Source organism: Monodon monoceros, unplaced genomic scaffold (assembly GCF_005190385.1).
Source record: "Monodon monoceros isolate NGI ecotype Baffin Bay Population unplaced genomic scaffold, NGI_Narwhal_1 Super_Scaffold_12, whole genome shotgun sequence".
NCBI lineage: Eukaryota > Metazoa > Chordata > Mammalia > Artiodactyla > Monodontidae > Monodon > Monodon monoceros.
Genome location: NW_021703768.1, coordinates 103608896 through 103627079, shown reverse-complemented (window position 1 = coordinate 103627079; position 18184 = coordinate 103608896). Strand labels below are relative to the sequence as shown.

The 18184-nt window shown below is 39.1% G+C and overlaps 1 protein-coding gene across 9 annotated transcripts in view; it reads left to right on the top strand.

The window, feature by feature from the left end:
• The window catches only part of ZNF608 (zinc finger protein 608), a 744094-nt gene that overhangs the window by 458742 nt on the left and 267168 nt on the right, over positions 1 to 18184 (top strand). For all 9 annotated transcript variants that reach the window (XM_029216087.1, XM_029216082.1, XM_029216085.1 and 6 more), the window contains one exon: positions 17689 to 17788. The gene's annotated coding sequence lies outside the window, so the exon portion shown is untranslated. The remainder of the gene's footprint in view (positions 1 to 17688; positions 17789 to 18184) is intronic.

The window sequence follows — 18184 nt, the reverse complement described above, 5'->3', positions numbered from 1 at the left end:
GCCCACCTCTCCTAGGTTGAGGTGCCAGTGGGATTTAACCTCTTTGGGAAGACTAACCAGTTGATAACCCAAGCACAGTTAAGGAGGACTGCTTTAATCCCACTACTGGGCAGATACCCTGAGAAAACCATAATTTAAGAGTCATGTACCACAATGTTCATTGCAGCACTATTTACAATAGCCAGGACATGGAAGCAACCTAAGTGTCCATCTACAGATGAATGAATAAAGAAGATGTGGTACATATATACAATGGAATATTACTCAGCCATAAAAAGAAACGAAATTGAGTTATTTGTACTGAGGTGGACGGACCTACAGTCTGTCATACAGAGTGAAGTAAGTCAGAAAGAGAAAAACAAATACCGTATGCTAACACATATATATGGAATCTAAAAAAAAAAAAGGTTCTGAAGAACCTAGGGGCAGGACAGGAATAAAGATGCGGACGCAGGGAATGGACTTCAGAACACGGGGAGGGGGAAGGGTAAGCTGGGACGAAGTGAGAGAGTGGCATGGACATATATACACTACCAAATGTAAAACAGATAGCTAGTGGGAAGCAGCCACATAGCACAGGGAGATCAGCTCAGTGCTTTGTGACCACCTAGAGGGGTGGGATAGGGAGGGTGGGAGGGAGACACGAGAGAGGGGATATGGGGATATATGTATAGTTGATTCACTTCGTTATAAAGCAGAAACTAACACAGCATTGTAAAGCAATTATACTCCAGTAAAGATGTTAAAAAAAAAAAAAGGAGGACTGCTTTATGGTAATTCATACTTTATTTTTTTGTGCCATCACTGTCTGTGAAAATTTTCCCCACAAAACTAAGCATTTGTAGTAATGACTCTTGAAAATCAATCATAGGTATTGGGAGGCAGGGGGTGCATGTTAAGTTTGAGGAAGAGATGGAAAAGAAATTAACTCTATGTCCACAAAATATACATTTATCTTGAGACCTGGAGTAAAAATCATACTGATGATTTCACACAACATGTTATTGTGGGCTAACTGTTAAGCGGATAACTTGATGAGGAGACAGGTCTTGACGTGGCATCTCTCAGAAGAAACCCCTGGGATTCTTTCATGGATCAATACTTTTTTAAAAATTTTATTGAAGTATAGTTGACTTACAGTATTGTGTTAATTTCTGCTGTACAGCAAAGTGATTCAGTTATACATATAAATATTCTTTTTCATATTCTTTTCCATTATGGTTTATCACAGGGTATTGAATATAGTTCCCTGTGTTGTACAGTAGGACCTTATTGTTTATCCATCCTACATATACTAGTTTGCATCTGCTGATCCAAACTCCCAGTACTTCCCTCCCCCCGCCTCCCCCTTGGCAACCACAAGTCTGTTCTCTATGGTCTGTGAGTCTGTTTTTGTTTTGTAGATATGTTCATTTGTGTCGTATTTTAGATTCCACATATAAGTGGTATCATATGGTATTTGTCTTTCTCTTTCTGACTTCACTTAGTATGATAATCTCTAGGTCCATCCATGTTGCTGCAAATGGCATTATTTCATTCTTTTTTATGGCTGAGTTATATTCCATTGTATATATGTAACACATCTTCTTTTTCCATTCATCTGTTGATGGACATTTAGATTGTTTCCATGTCCTGACTATTGTAAATAGTGCTGCTATAAACATAGGGGTGCATGTATCTTTTTGAATTATAGTTTTGTCTGGGTATATGCCCAGGAGTGGGATTGATCTCAGGTGGCCTCGGCCTGCAGTGGCCCGAACCAGGGTTTCAGTTCCCGGCCAGAGATTGAGGTTGGGTCACAGCAGTGAGAGCACCGAATCCTAGCCACTAGACCAGTGGTCAGTGACAAGGCCCTGGCCCTACAGCTTTGCAGAAAAAGAATTCCCACAAAGACAGAAAGTAGTGAAACAAGTAAAGTATTTATTAGGAGAAAAAAAGAGTACAGTATGTGTGGACTCAGAGTTGTGCCCTTGTGGCAGTTTAAATCACTTACGTGGGGCATTTCTTCCAAGTTTCCTTTGACCAATCATTTTGATTTACCTGGTTCAGAGTCCGTATTTGGTCTATCTCAGGATTTTCTGGTGTGTGCGTGCATCTCTTAGCCAAGATGGATTCTACGAGAGAGGCCGATGGGTAGGTTTGGCCACTTAGCATCACTCCCCTTTTGACTTCCAAGGAGATTTTCTGCACATGTGTAGTTGGGGAGGTCTCCTGACTTTGAGAAGGAGGAATATGTGGTCTCTTTTTTTTTTTTTTTTTTTTTTTTGCAGTACGCGGGCCTCTCACTGTTGTGGCCTCTCCCATTGTGGAGCACAGGCTCCGGACGCGCAGGCTCAGCAGCCATGGCTCATGGGCCCAGCCGCTCCGCAGCACGTGGGAACTTCCTGGACCGGGGCACGAACCCGTATCCCCTGCATCGGCAGGCGGACTCCCAACCACTGCGCCACCAGGAAAGCCCTGTGGTCTCTTATCTTCTATCTGGGCAGGGCCCAGCCTCCTCTCTCAATTGTCCTGTTATTCCCGTCTCGTCTATTCCCGTCTCGTCTCAGAGTATCGGTCCACAGGGAATGAACTCCGTTTGTTCCGGGGCCCATCTGTCTCTTGCCTCAGGATTGCTGGATCATATGGTAGCTCTGTTTTTAGTTTCTTTGAGGAACCTCCACACTGTTTTCCACAGTGGCTGTACCAATTTACATTCGTGGATCAACACTTTGAAGACTGAAATTTCAAAAGTTATATAAATATTAATAGGGAAAAAATCTAGAATTGACTTTGGAAAGCACTCTTTTGACTATACAAATTTATTTAATTTATGCAAGTTCCTTACGTGGTCAAAACACAACAGCCAAGCAATACAAATTAGGAGAAAACCTATGGAAAAGAGCAGAACACTTAGTAGGACTAGAGTTTAAGGCAAAATATTCCTGAGTTTAAACATACAGTTCAAATAACAATGACCTAAAATCTCCCATAGTAAGCATTTCTGTTGCAGTTTACAAAGAAAAAGGCAAGTAAGTGCTAATTTAACATTAACAAATTACCAGTAAGATGTGCCGCTTCCTGTAGTAACAGGCGTAATAAGGTGATGAGGAGAAAACACTTATATCTATTTGTTTTGTGCATTGAAATTTCTCACTTTAGGGAATTTGTAACAAATTAGCCAAATGGGAATCCCCTGTTTATTTAGGGAACACCCAGGCTATTATTTTTGTTGTTGTTTGAACTTCTTTGGAAGCTATTGATTGCTCACTTTCTTGGTTGATAACCTCTGTATCTGATTCTAAAGACTTAGCCAGCATAAGCTAGGAGAGTCATTTTAAGTAATCTCTGGTTTATCTGCTGACTCTTCTCAGTGATATATCTGTTCTCTGAAAAGAGAAGAAACGTCAGATAATGAATGATGTTTTTAAGTAACCATCTCCTTTAGGTTTTAACCTAAAAAAAGCAAGACACCTATGTGAGGTATGCAGTTGTACACAGCATTTTTCCTTTTGGAAAACCAACCAGTTCCCTGTAGAAGGGATACATTCTGGCCTGGGTCTGGTGAGGTCTGGACAAACTGAAGAGTGATCAAGAGTCTACTATGCAGTGTTATTTGGTCTGATGAAAGAAAGCAAGGGATGGAGGGATGCGGGCTGTCTCTGTTCCCAGCAGCTTTCTAGAATGTTCAGAAAAAATGAAGAGAGAGAACAGGGACGGAGAGTAAGAGATCATAGGAATATCTCCTCTTTATATTGGAGGCAAACAGAGGAAAAGCACCTGTCAAAACATCCAACAGTAGAAGTAAGTTGGGGTGGTACTGGAGTGGTAAGGACCTTAGTAAAGATGCTTAGGTGGCGTCAGGGAAAGACACTGCAGGCTGGGTGGCAGCAGGAATCCACGGAAAGCATGAGGGGGGAGGAGACACTGTGGAGGATCCTCTGGGCTGTGACACTGTTGTTTCCCTCATTCATATGAATAAATTGCTCATCTCTGTCCTAAGAACTGAGCTAAAATGGAATGAAACCTAAAAAATCCAACTGGTGAAACTGCTACAGGGATTTGGCTTGGCTCGGTGAGGCTTGGATATGATAGCTTATAAGCTGCGGCCACCCTTCACTCCCTATCTAGCAGTGATTTGCATGAGTCTCAGCAGATTCAAGGGAAAGATCCTGAACGCTGCAGTGTGTGTTCAGACATACATTGATGGGGTGTAAGTGAGGGCAAGAGGGGTTGGACTGCAGAAGAAACAATGGCATCCCTTAGAAGGAAAACCATAATGAGAAAGAAGTTCTGCATTGTGGACCAGATGCAAAAACAGGTCTAACAACCAGGGAACAGTGGACTCAGGTACGGAGTGAAACTGAACTTGACTCCGTCCTGACCTAATCCTCAGAGATCCCCTGGATATGCTGGGGAAAAGAAGGCTATATGTGGTTGTGGGATAAGAAAAGGAGAAGAGGTAGATATGTTTTTGGTCCAAAAGTATACAAGAATGGCAAGGAACTCAGGGTCAAGCACAGAGACCAGGGTGCCTAAAGTTTTGGGGGTTAAAAGCTGATAAGCACCATGATTTGGGTGGCCTGAACACAGCAGTGGTAATGGGCTGAGACAGTGCCAGAAGCACTGCTGGGATCGATCTGAGCAGCAACGGAGCCTAGGAACGTCAGGGGGCTGGTAGTGGCATAAAGGTAGTGATATAAAGAAAGGGAGGGAGTTAAGATTCAGTCAAGTTGGAGTTATTGATCAAAATGTTAAGTTGACTTTACCTAAGAATCGCAGGTTATTAAGGCCTAAGGGAGGTTTTTATATGGACATATGGTGTATTCTGGAGAACAGACAGGGAGTGTATTAGTCTGCTAGGGTTGCCATAACAAAATACCACAGACAGGGTGGCTAACACAACAGAAATTTATTTTCTCATTCTTGAGGCTGGAAGTCCAAGATCACAGGGCCATCAGTGATGTCTTGTGAGGACTCTCTTCCTGGCCTGCAGATGGCGGCCTTCTTGGTACCCTTACGTGGCCTTTCCTCTGTGTTCACACAGAGGGGGTGAGCTCTGATGTCCCTTCTTCTTATAAGGACACAAGTCCTATGGGATTAGGGGTCTCCCTAATGATCTCATGTTCACTTAATTACTTCTTTAAAGATCTGTCTCCAAGTACAATCACATACTAAGTTACTGGGCGTTAGGACTTCAACATATGATTTTTGGGGAGACACAGTTCATAACATTAGGACAAAGACTGACTTTCCTGAGGAACCCCACCTCTACGACCTCATTTAACCTTAATCACCTCTTTAAAGACCGTGTCTTTAAATATAGTCACACTGGGGATTAGGGCTGCAACATGTGAATGTGGGGAGACAGAATTCAGTCCATAACAAAGAGCCAGGATGGACTTTGCATGAGTGAACCTAAGAGATGGAAAAGATTATGAGTTCTGCCTTGTTCCTACCTGGGAGCTAAAGATGATCGTCCATCTTCAAGGGTTTGTATATGACCTGTAGATGAGAAAGTCCTGTTGCAGGAAGTAAAAACCCATTATTCCCCTCTCTCAGAGTTTCCAAGAAACGGTCTTTATTCACCCCCTAGTCTCGTGGGTATTTAACCAAAAGAAGTATTTGTCACTTCATCTACACCGATGAAAACAGTTTAAACAGGGTGTGAATTCTGACCATCATGAATGTTCTTCCACTTTAAGAAGGTGTGTTTTATCTCAGTGTCATGCAATTGCTGTCTATTGCATCTAATTCTTCAGAAGGAAGAAGAATAAAAATATGAATGTGATATCAGTGTATTGCATTATGGGCTGATAAAAATACCATAACTTTAAAATTTATTTTCAAAAGAAACAGAAAACCAAAAATACAACACAATTTCAGTACACAATTCATCTTTCTCTAAGAACAAGTCAAGGAGCATAGAAGATTTGATTTTCGTGTTTGCCAATAACCTGAGTGATGTGGCTCAAAAATACTGCCCTGCCACGTGCTAAATGAATATTCAGTACCCTTGATTTGTTCCCTTTTAGTGGCTGCCTATCACATGTGGACAATATGGCATTTAGACTGGGTTGTGGCAATATAAACCAATTCTGACTTAAGCAAAAGGGGACTGTTAGATGAAAAGAGAAAAGTCACAGAATTAAAGACAAGTTCCTGGTCTTTGAAAGGACAAGATGCAGAGTTAACTAAGTTTTAGGGTTCTAGAGAGCATAACCCAATAGCCACTCGTTTTAGGAAACCACTATTGGGATAAATAACAGCCTCGATATCCAAACTTAAACTAAAAAGGGTCGGGTTAGCAAAACTTGGGTCAGGTGCCCATTTGATTAACAAGCCCACTAAGACCACACATGATGAGGAAGTAATAGGTTTTCAAGGAAAGCATGCATGCTATTAGAAAAATGAGAATGAACACTGGACAGGAAAAGGCAACAGGTGTCTACTAGGAGCAGCTGCCTGAAATATACCTGTGTTGAGTGTTGATTAGGGAAAGGTGAGAGGTGAGAGTATAAGCACTGGCAACAGAAAAAGTTCTTGCTGCCTTTCTTTCCCAAAAATGACCTCCAAGGAGATCCTCAATCTCTTAATACATAGTAATAAAACCCAGAAATAAGGATGCTGTGTAATGGCAGGGAATGTCTGCCTAGCTAGCTGCATTTAAATATTGGTGAAACCGAGTCCCCTTAAAAACACGTTCCCTTACCAAGTTTATGATTAATCTCTCTATCCAAAACTTTATTCCCTGTCTTGTCCCCTCTGACTTCAATACTGTGCTAACTGAACACTAATCAACCAGATCAGATGACTAAAATTTTTGTTGTTGGAAACATTGTTAATGTACTAAAATTGCTACTATAGATATCATCATTAATATACAAACTCAGGTTTTTCCTCCAGGGCAAGATGAGCTAACAGACCTCCAAGCCATGGACCACCTAGTGAGAGAATCATAAACCAGAGGCATCCTGACTCCGGAAACTAGGATTAAGAAATGTCACAGAAATGTCAAAAGACAATGATTAATTCTAGCCTCTTTGTTTTCCCCTTTAAAAAAACCCTGAACTCAAAAACCAAGTAAAGGTGGATCTGAGGCCTATCTCCCACTCCCCTGCTTGGCACCCTGCAATAAACGCTGTGCTTTCCTTCACCACAACCAGGTATCAGTAGATGGGCCTTGCTGCACCTTGCTGTTGGGTCTGGTTGGTAACATTAGGTCAGTATTGGCCTCCTTTGGAGGATTTGAATGCCCTTTCCTGGTTTTGTACTGCTGTCACCACCACTGTATCCCCTTTCTGATTTTCCATCTGATTTTCATAATTTCTCCATCTACGCACAGATCTATTCACGAGCCCAGTGTCTCAACCATACCAAACCTAAAGCAATGGCCACTGAGTTTTAGTGTCTCATGAAACAGCAATCTTCATCAATGTGGAAATGACACTCCAATCTAACTATTCTCTAATCCTCTGTGCCCAGGCACTGTAACCTCAGCTGTCACCTCACAACTCCATGTTGGTCTGACTATATAGTTTTCAGCAAAAACGTATTCTTGTGATGCAATTAAAAGTCTAGGTACAGACTAAGCAGTTTTCAACTCTGTTTCTCTGGGCATTTTTAAGGCTGGTCTGATTTTGAAATGGCTCCCTTAAAGACCAAATGGGGGGATGCCAAGAACTCTGGGCAGTACTTCAAAAGTCAACAGCTTCTCTGCACTCCCAGTCAATCCCAATTTGCCATTTGGCTGCTTACTGATGAGCTGCTTGTACCAGTGTCTGATAGCCCCAGAGTGTATTCCCTAGTTCACCCATTGGCTTGTCAAGCTTTGGGCAGATATCTGGTACCCCAGAAGTTTGGCTTCTCTGCAGAATAGCTTGTTATAAGGGAGAGGGTATTTGATGGGAAGTCAAGGGTCCAGTTTCAGGTTTGAACTATCCCTAATTACCTATATGGCATTGGGCAAATAATTTAATGTATCAGAGCTTTAGGTGTTTTTTCGTTTTGTTGTTGTTGTTAACATTTTATTATGGGAAATTCAAACATATACAAAAGCAGAAAGAATAATATAATGAGTCCCACATACCTATCCTCTACTTCAACAATTACTCGTTTTGATTTATCTATACCCTGCCTTACCTACTAGATTATTGTAAAACAAACCCCAGACCTCATATTATATCCATAACTATTTCAGAGTGTATCTCCAAAAGATTAGAAACTATTTTGTTTTTAAAACTCACACTAATAATTCCATCAGTAGTGCAGGAGGGTTCCCTTTTCACCACACCCTTTCCAGCATTTATTGTTTCCAGATTTTCTGATGATGCCCATTCTGACTGGTGTGAGGTGATACCTCATGGTAGTTTTGATTTGCATTTCTCTAATAATTAGTGATATTGAGCATCTTTTCATGTGTCTCTTGGCCATCTGTATGTCTTCCTTGGTGAAATGTCTACTTAGGTCTTCCGCCCAAATGTAAAATAGATAGCTAGTGGGAAGCAGCTGTGTAGCACAGGGAGATCAGCTCGGTGCTTTGTGATGACCTAGAGGGGTGGGATATGGCTGATTCAGCTTTGGTGTACAACAGAAACTAACACAGTATTGTGAAGCAATTTTATACTCCAATAAAGATCTATTAAAATAATTTTTTAAAAAATCACACTAACAACAACAACAAAAAATCACACTGACATTATGACCCAGCAGGACCCTATGGGGCCTTCCCAGGACAGACCCCTCCCCCATACCCTCGACTTCAGCTCCACTCTGAAGTACCTAGAGAATAGATCTGATGCACATTTCCTGTGTTGTTTTACAGATTCTAAAAAACACCCACCAAATGAAAGATGTTAACTACTTGATGACCCCCAGGCCCCCAGGCCTACTGGAGCCTAAGGATTTATAATTTTAACCCCTATGACACCTCCCTGTTACCTCACCATCAATCAATCAGAGAATTATGCACAAGCTGATCACTTATCCTGAGACTCCCCTCCCTCACCTGGCCTTTAAAAATGCTTTGCTGAAACCCATTGGAGAGTTCGGGCTTTTTGAGCATTAGCTGTCCCAGAACCCCTGGGACGCCTTACAATAAACACTGCACTTTCCTTCACCCTAAACAGGTGTCAGTAGATTGACTTTACCACTCACGAGCAAGCAGACCCAAGTTTGGTTCGGTAAGAATATTAGATACTAAAAATGATAATAATTTAGCAATATTTTTTAAAATCCAGACTGTTCAAATTGTTCTGATTGTCAAATTTTTCAAAATGCTCTTTTTTAAAGGATCCAAATGAGGTTCATAAAATTTCATTGTTGAAATATTTCTTAAATCTACTTTAAACTATATTCTCATTCTCTCCCTCTCTCTTGTCTCTCTCTGTCTCTCTCTCTCCTACAACTTATTAAGGGGAAAAGAACTAGATCATTTGTGCTGTAGAGTTTCTCAGTCTGGACTTTGCTAATTGTATCTTTGTAGTACTAATATTTAATATATTCCTCTGCCCCGTATATTTCCTGCAATTCTAGAAGCTTGGTCATTTCAAGTGCTAATTTTTTGTAGTAATGCTTATTAGGTGGTATTGTATACTTCCATCATGAAGCATATAATGTCAAGTTGTTTCTCCTTTTGAGTTGCTAGGACTCTTTGATAATTATTGTGTAGATCCATTATTTCATAAAGTGTTGCAAAATGGTGATATGATAATTCTAGCATGGCTTCTACATTTACCAGCTGGAGTACTTCTATAAACAGTAACTTCCCCTTGCAAACTCTTTTGTTTATCCTGCAGTATAGATATATAAGAAAGGCAGGATAAATGCTTGAATGTTTCCCTATATTTACAAGTTTAAAAAATAATGAGTTGTTTCTCTGGCATCTTCTGAAGGAAAGCAGTGAGATTTTGTTTTGTTTTTGTAAGATCAGTATACACTTCTAAATTTAACCATATTTTATATGTTTTAATCCATTCCAGTTATATTCTTATTTATGCCCAAATTGGCTAATGGGAATCTCTTCAATTAATCTAACAAGGAAAGAACACATAAAACACTCTACGTTTACAGGAAACATGATAAGCTACATAGAAAATCCAAACGAATTGACAAAAAACACTCTTGGAACTAATAAGCAATTATAGCAAGGTTGCAGGTTACAAGTTTAATATACAAAAGTCAATCCCTTTCCTATCAGTAATGAAAAAGTACAATTTGAAATTTAAAACGCCATACTATTTACATTAGCACCCGCGTAAACGAACTACTTGGTATAAATCGAACAAAATATGTATAAGATCTATATGAGAAAAAAACTATAAAACTCTGATGAACAAAATCAAAGAAGGATTAGATAAATGGAGAGATATTCCATGTTCATGGATGGAACACTCAATATTGTCAAGATGTCAGTCCTTCCCAACTTGATCTATAGATTCAATACAATCCTGATTAAAATCTCAGCATGTTATTTTATGGATATAAAGAAACTGATTCTAGGGCTTCCCTGGTGGTGCAGTGGTTGAGAGTCTGCCTGCCGATGCAGGGGACGCGGGTTCATGCCCCGGTCCGGGAAGATCCCACATGCCACGGAGCGGCTGGGCCCGTGAGTCATGGCTGCTGAGCCTGTGCATCCAGAGCCTGTGCTCTGCAATGGGAGAGGCCTCAACAGTGAGAGGCCCGCGTACTGCAAAAAAAAAACAAACAAAAACTGATTCTAAAGTTTTATGGAGACAAAAGACCTGGAATATTCAACAGAATATTGGAGGAGAACAAAGTTGGAGGACTGACACTTCCTGACATCAAAACTTATTATAATTAAAAACTTCTGCTCTGCAAAAGACAATGTCAAGAGAAGAAGATCATGAGTCACAGATTGGGAAAAAATATTTGCAGAAGACATATCAGATAAAAGACTGTTATCCAAAATATACAAAGAACTCTTAAAACTCAACAATAAGAAAACAATTTGATTTAAAAATGGGCTGAAGAAGAACAAAAGGAAGAAGAAAAGGAGGAAGAGGAAGATGGAGAAGAAGAGGATGAAGAAAGCATGATAACTGGCAAGAAAACAAAGCAAAAACAGCACCTTCATCTCTGCAGTGCTGAAGGTTTAATGTGGGTCCAGACAGATTCATGAGTTTTTCTTTAGTGCTCTCTCTCTTTTTTTTTTTCAATAAAAAAGCTAGTAATATAAAAACTCTAAGTTATCAAGAAGTCAAATTGTCATGATGACCCTGTTTAAATCAAGTCTGAATGGATAAAAGTAAGTACAGATTTTGTGGTTTTGAAAATACTCTTAAGGTATTCAGGAAAATGTCCTTATGTGTAACATCTCCATTGTTAGTGATTCTGGATAAATGATGTGTGACTGTAACTTCCTCCTTGGTTAAATTATAAGCTATTATACATCACAACATGATTGAATATATGCCATTTCAAACCGAGCCCAAGATAAATGACCTATATTTCGAGTTAAGCTTTTTACATTTGAACAGAAGACAACAACCTTGGAATATGACTAAATCCCAGAGCAGAAAGACTGATATATCACATATGCTAAATATCATTGAGTCAAAGGCAATGAAATTTGTTATATACTATAATATTTGAGAATGTATGTGAGCTTTTAAAATGTACTCCATGGTTCAGTGCTATTAAGTCCTGATACATCCGGTTGATGCATCGCATCATCAACCTGCCAGGAAGCCTTTGGAGAGCAATTTGTCCCTGGATCCAAATCAAATATGTACCCTGACTGTTAAAAAATATTTTGTTAGACTAAATGACTGAGCTATCTTTGACAGGACTGCCAAATGAATTATGACAATGGTTGACCACTTTGAGCCCTGGGGCCGTATTACCAGAAGGAAAAAGAGAAAAATCTGTTCTTTCTGGTCTGATCTTATGCAGAACAAATGCATCATTCCTTCTGTTATGAATCTCAGTTGAGGTCCAAATGCTCTTGCACTCTTTTATATTGGAACTTAACAGGATACAGGTGTCATTTATCCTGTGTATTATCTGAAGTGGCATATCCTCAAAATTGGCGCACAACATTAATTCTGTATCACAACAAAGTTGAGGCTTAATGGAAAGAGGTGTGTAGGAGCCTTACGTACCTGTGTCCAAATTTCAGCTTTGCCGCTTATGAGGCTTCTAGTCTTAAAGTGGGATAATAATATCTATCTTTTGGGACTGCTCTAAAGGTTAATGGTGAATGTTAAGTGTCTGACATATTGTAGGCATTCATTAAAAGGATAGCTTTTATTATTATTATCTAACAACAGTCTTCTTCTATAATTGCTAACTTAAAGGCTAATGAGGATAAACATATGAAAACAATTATGTAGAAGATGATGGGGAGCCGTCAGCTGGGCAATGCAGAACCTGCCTAAAGGCATTCAAAAATAAAAGCAACACAATCACATTGACACTATTAAAAATAATATTCTCTGTGCCAACTGAACCTACCCTGTCTGCCCATTGGTCTCTAAACATGAAAATTCTTTCTCAAAATGCATTTAGGAAAAGTCATCAGAAATTATTTTGCCTCTGGGCACCTTTACACCCCAGACATGCAAGAGGCTTTTACTTTTTTTTTTTAAACAAATAGTTTTTAAATTCATTTTAAGCTCCCCCTCACTCCTTTGACCAACACATGAGTAATTCAACACATCCCAACTTTGTTTTACTTCTCCCCCACTGAATCAAAACACAGGAACACTTGGATATCCGCAACGTTCAGTTTCTCTGTCTGGCTACCTGAATTCCTGAAGTAAACAAAAACAGAGCAGAAGGGAGATGAACGCCACGTTTCATTTCCCTCAGGCTTACGCTGCATTGTTACGATTTTCTTGAAGTCTAGGGCCCATGGAACTACGTAAATGGCTGTGACTTTCCTAAGATAAAGACAATATTCAGTTTTATTGCATTTCTTTGTATTTTATGTTTCCTCTACATTGTGTTTTAGGAAAGTTTTGGAAAGTACAAAGATCTTACTCATGGGGGGAAAAAACTGCTTTAAATAATTACTTGGTTCTTAGGGTGTTTTTTTCTCAGAAAAATGGTTTTACTCCTGCAACTATTCAGGAGTTGACTTTCTCACAAAAGGGCTTTCTGAAAATTTTCCATTGGCAGTAGTCCAATGTCATAATTACGTTAAATTAAACCCCCAAGTGTTTCCCTTTCTCTTCCTTAGCACCACAAACAATTCCTTCCTCTGAGTGTTAGACTCAAGTTTAACTCAGCAAGTTTCTAGAAGCAGTCCACAAGGCCACAGGGAGCAGAAATTCAAACTTTGACCTTGAAAGATGCTGCTAGGATCTGTCGTTCATATGTTCAACACAGCCCCCGTGTTCAGCTGAGTGTAGAAACACACTGGAAGCCAGAGTGTTTGTGGATAGAGAAGGGGTTGAGGGTGCATCCTGAAGGTTGAGGGGAGGTGCGGGGGAAGAGAAGTGCTGTTTTCCAAAGTTTTGCGTGGCTGGAAAGGAATTTTAGGCAGCTGTGTAGAATTATTATCCAAAAATTTATTCAGGGTTAAAACATTGATCAGATCAAATATTTTAAAGAAATGATTCAGAATTGAAGATCCTCGTGCCGATTCATTAAGTTGGAAACATCTGCACTTGCCCAGAATTTATTTCACCCTCCAAATATATTTATAACAGACTTAATGATCTGTCATGTGTACAAGTCTACCAGCCATAACTGTTTTAATTCTACTTAATTTTTTCAAACAATATTTTTCCAAAGCACTGAAGATTACTTGGATAAACTCACAATTGGAGAGAAGCAGCAAAAGCTTAGTATCTTTCCTCACCCCAGTCCTCCACCCCCATCCCATCCCAACTCAAACACTCAGGTTCTAACTAAGGCAAAAAATAGAGATCTGAAGAACAAAAGCTCAAGCTCAACCAAAGTACTAAAGGTTGTGGCTCAGGGATTCTTATAAAGGCAGAATAATGTGGGCACCACCAATGAAAGTCCAAGTTTGCTCCTTGGACTTGCTTGACTGAAAATTGCTTTCTCTTGTCTGGAGGAGAAGAGATCAGACTCTTAGACCTGCTTTCAAGCATTTTGTTCAGGAGTCTCCCAGTCCTTCACTGTGTATTCCTTTAGACTTTCCTTTTGAGTTTTGTAGTTCAGTTGCCCTTTGGTTGAGTTTTGTTGCTGATAATTTGAAAATGTCTCTGGTTCTCTGGGACTCGGCTCTTCAGAAGATTTACAGGTGTGTCTCTTTAGCCATGCCCTGAAAAGGTGAGAAAAGTTTTTGTAATCTATTTAGAGGCTACACAGTTTAACATAATTCTACTTTCATCTCTCCTCATCTTATACATATAATCCAGTAGGCTGTTTTATAGAGGCTAAATATGAAAGGACAGTGGTACTATAGTATTTCTTAACCTATTATCAAGACCACAATATTTTATCAGGAATGAAGACCCAAATGCAAATTTCCATTCTCTTTGTATAACATTTATGCAATAAAGAATAAATTGAGTACATGATTTTTCATTTCTGAAGTACTAGGGCTAGTAATGCATGAGCTGTAGAGAAGCAAGCATTAATCTATCTAGCTGCTAAGAAATGAAATGTCACTTAGAGGAACTTGTTCTTGCTGGCACACTTTTTCATGGCATTCTCCATCAGAAAGCAGAGAAAAAACTAATTCTTTTTCCAAGTGCATTATATCATAGCACATATACACTTTTTCACATGTCCTGATTTAGTTCTTGCATATGGAGTGTACAGAAGCTTTCATTTTTCAAGGATACTTCATTTGATTTCATTTTTCACAGTGAAATAAGTAATTTTTTAAAAAAGAAAAGTAGGATAGACACAAAGGAAATATTTCTTCAAAAGAATATTTGTTTCTCAATAGCTGTTGTATTTCTGAGCTGACACCACTGCTGTGGGTTTTGGGTGGTGTCACAAGATGTGTGTGTGTGTGTGTGTATGTGTGTACCTGATCAGTTCTCTTCACTCATGTTATTGGATGAATGATTTCTCTGGTGAATTGAGATCACAAATTTTTAGGTGAACTAAGGGCACAGTAATTTTAATGATAATAAAGCACTTTAATATAATAGGTGACTAAAAAGCCTAAACACTATCTGTTTAGTTTTTAAAAGCAGAGCAATTATCTTTATACATATTTCTTTGCAAAATAGTAGACAGTACCATTCATTTTTCCAGTAGGAATGCATTTTTAAAAATAATGTGTTTATTTACAAAACACCAAACTTGAACAGACTTACTTTCCACAAACTAATTTTAAAAACGTTTATTCGAAATAATGTAGATTTCAAGGAAACAATTACAGAAACCCACATTATCATCTATGCTTTGTGAAATAAAACTATCTGTGGATATTTTGTTGATTTTCCACAAATGTGCCTTCCTGTAATTGAACATATGGTTACATCTAAGTAAAGTAACACCTCCTTTATTGGAAATCCCTTAGGGATTCACTGTTCCAAACACTGGGATTTTTTCCAGGTAACTGAGCCTTTTCCCTTTAACCTACCAAGATTTTTCAAGTATTTCCTTAAAATTGTACCGCATAGGTCTCTCTTTGTTTTTAAGAGCAGTATTAAACATAATTTAATCTTTTAAACATAAGTTAACCCCCCCTTTGTAAACGTGGGAATCTGATAACACTTAATTTGCAAGAGTGTTTTAAATATTTTTAAAATACTCCCATCACTGTTATAAACATTACTGACTACACCTCCCTATCTGCGGGTCCTGTGAGTCAGCTGAGGCTTATAAAGTTATTTAGTCTGAGTCTGAGTCCCTCACGATGCACACCTGTCTCCTCTGCAAAATCGGAGGGCGGTGCGGTGGTGAGGAGGGGCTCTGTCCTCCTAACCAATCTCTCCCACTTCCGTTTTGCGGCCAGTAGAACTTAATTCAAAGAGCCCCATCACCCTCCTGGTGCCTCTCGTCCTTCCGTGGGTGTTGTATTCCTGTTAGGGGTTGAGAAACCAGAGAGCTGAGGCTCTTAGCATTCCAGGGAGCGGGTCCTGATGAAGACTGAAGACTTGCCTGTGAGTAAAACAGCTTAATAGTTTTGAAGATGGTGTTGTGGTGTCAGGGAGGCCTATGCTTATTGTGAGACTTTCTTTTTTTTTTTTTTAACATCTTTATTGGAGTATAATTGCTTTACAATGGTGTGTTCGTTTCTGCTTTATAACAAAGTGAATCAGCTTTACATATACATATATCCCCATATCTCCTCCCTCGTGCATCTCCCTCGCTCCCACACTCCCTATCCCACCCCCCTAGGTGGTCACAAAGCCCTGAGCTTATCTTCCTGTGCTATGCGGCTGCTTCCCACTAGCTATCTGTTTTTTGTTTGGTAGTGTGTACGTGTCCATACCACACTCTCACTTCGTCCCAGCTTACCCTTCCCCCTCCCCGTGTCCTCAAGTCCATTCTCTAGTAGGTCTGCGTCTTTATTCCCATCCTGCCCCTAGGTTCTTCATGACCTTTCAGCTTCTTAACTGAGCTCCAGTTTTCTGAGAGAGCTGGATAAACAATGTTTACATTCAAAATACCTTGCCCTACCTTTGATTGGATATTGCTTCTGGATGGAGAGTAAAACATAAATAAGACCATACAAAATGGTATTGATGGCATTATACCTTTTTTTAAAAAAAATCCTTAATTTTTTTCTGATTTGCACATTGATATCCACATTGGGGTTTTTTTAAATTAAGTATCAATTAAGTATTGATTTACAATGTTGTGTTAGTTTCAGGTGTACAGCAAAGTGATTCAGATATATATATATTTTTTTTCAGATTCTTTTCCATTATAGGTTATTACAAGATATTGAATATAGTTCCCTGTGCTGTACAGTAGGTCCTTGTTGTTTATCTAGTGTATATATAGTAGTGTGTATCTGTTAATCCCAAACTCCTAATTTATCCCTCCCCCACCCCCCTTTCCCCTTTGGTAACCATAAATTTGTTTTCTATGTCTGTGAGTCTATTTCTGCTTTGCAAATAAGTTCATTTGTATCATTTTTTAGATTCCACATTTAAGAGATATGTGACATTTGTCTTTCTCTGTCTGACTTACTTTGCTTAGCATGATAATCTTTAGGTCCATCCATGTTGCTGCAAATGGCATTATTTCATTCTTTTTTATGGCTGAGTAATATTCCATTGTATATATGTAGCACATGTTCTTTATCCATTCCTCTGTCGATGCACACTTAGGTGCTTCCATGTCTTGGCTATTGTAAACAGTGCTGCTATGAACATTAGGGTGTATGTATCTTTTCCAATTAGGGTAATCATCTTTTCTGGATACAGACGGCATTATACTTTAAATAAAAGTGGTTTTCAAACAGCAGAATCCCTTTTGCCACTTCCTATGTTAAAGAAAGTGAAGCAGAGCTACATCCCACTTACTTGGCATCTCCTCCTCTCAAAACCATTGGGCCCCTTAAGAAGAGACTCCTCAGAGTCCAGGGTCTTACTGCCTTTCTATTCGAAAACAAAATACTCATTTCTAAACTCAGTTACTTACTTTTTGATTCTCCATAATGAATGTAAAAAACAGGATAATAGTAGAGAAAGTCATTTTAGTAACTCTAACAGGCAATGATTTTGAACACTACCTTCCTTATGAGGGGAAGCCAACCTTCTCCCACATTTCAGAACTTTAACAGAATTTTTTTTTTAATCTTGACAGATGTGTGTGTTCCTCACTGATGACTTTCTCTACGTGCCTTTCAACGCCTTCCATCCATAGAGGAGCCAACCTATTCAAGTCAGTACTTGTCATCCTTGAGGTAAGATCGGCTGGGATCCTGTTATGGTACTGGTCTTGATGACTAATATATCCTATTCGTAATATCTCAGTGCTGGTATTTGAAGTCCTCTTTTATACAATGGGGAGTAATGAAAAGAATATTGGAGCAGAGTCAGAAATCTTAGAAATTGCTATGACAACGATGAAGTAATATTTGTGAAATGTCTTTGAAAATGTGATGTATTATTTTGATTTACAAAGAAGTTTTATTAGACGGTTTATGTGCCAGGGGCTGTTCTAGGCACTGGGATACAGCAGTGACCAAGACTGAATCTCTCTCTTCATAGCACTCACATTCTAATGGAGACAAATAAATCAATAGATTTACTATTGTTATTTTTATTACATCATCGTCATCATCATGATTAAATAGAGC